Here is a 768-nt window from a genome sequence, read left to right as displayed (position 1 = left end):
TTACACTTGCGGCCCCTTAATTCTTTTATTAAAGTGATTTTATTTTTTTATTTGTTTGTTTATTTATTTTTGTGGCCAGCTCATCCCACACTGAGGGCGGAGCTGGCATGGTAAGTGCTGCTGGAGATTGGACCAGGGTCCCTGCACTAGCCTAAGCTTGCCTAAGAAGGCGTTTGTGTTAGCTGAGCTGTCTCGCTAGCCCCAACAAATCATAATTCTTGAAAAGGATATTATATCAGAGACCCAAATATTCTGTACAGCAAATAAATGAAATTCATTTCATAGAAAAATATTGGTTGTAGAGACAAGTAAAATCTCATGAATAAGATAGTTAATAATTCTCTTGCACTTAAAATACAAAATATTTGTTAAACCTAAAACCTGTCTCTGTTCGGTGCAGTGCATCCTTGTTCTCACAGTGTATTTTACTGGATCACTCATATACTGATAAAACAATGAAAGCTATTACTGAAACAATTGGCTTTCAAACTACTAGAAAGCAAGATCACTGAAATGAAATTGAGATTATTCTACTTTCTAGGCTTCACTTAATTTCATGAAATTCAGTGTTATCTTTTATGATTTTTAAATCATTTATAAAATAATTTAAGCTAATTTAAAAAGATTTTTTGGGGCTGCGCAGATAAGTGGTCTAAGTGCCTGCCTGGCAAGTGTGAGGACCTGGGTTGGATTCCAGGTATCACATGCCATGCCAGCTTGCGCTGAGTCAGCTACTGAGACTGTGTGTGGTGGCGCTCGCCTGTAATC

Source organism: Octodon degus, unplaced genomic scaffold (genome assembly GCF_000260255.1).
Source record: "Octodon degus isolate 3935 unplaced genomic scaffold, OctDeg1.0 scaffold00036, whole genome shotgun sequence".
Taxonomy (NCBI): Eukaryota; Metazoa; Chordata; class Mammalia; order Rodentia; family Octodontidae; genus Octodon; species Octodon degus.
The sequence above is the reverse complement of the archived record's forward strand: the minus strand, read 5'-3'. Positions refer to the sequence as shown.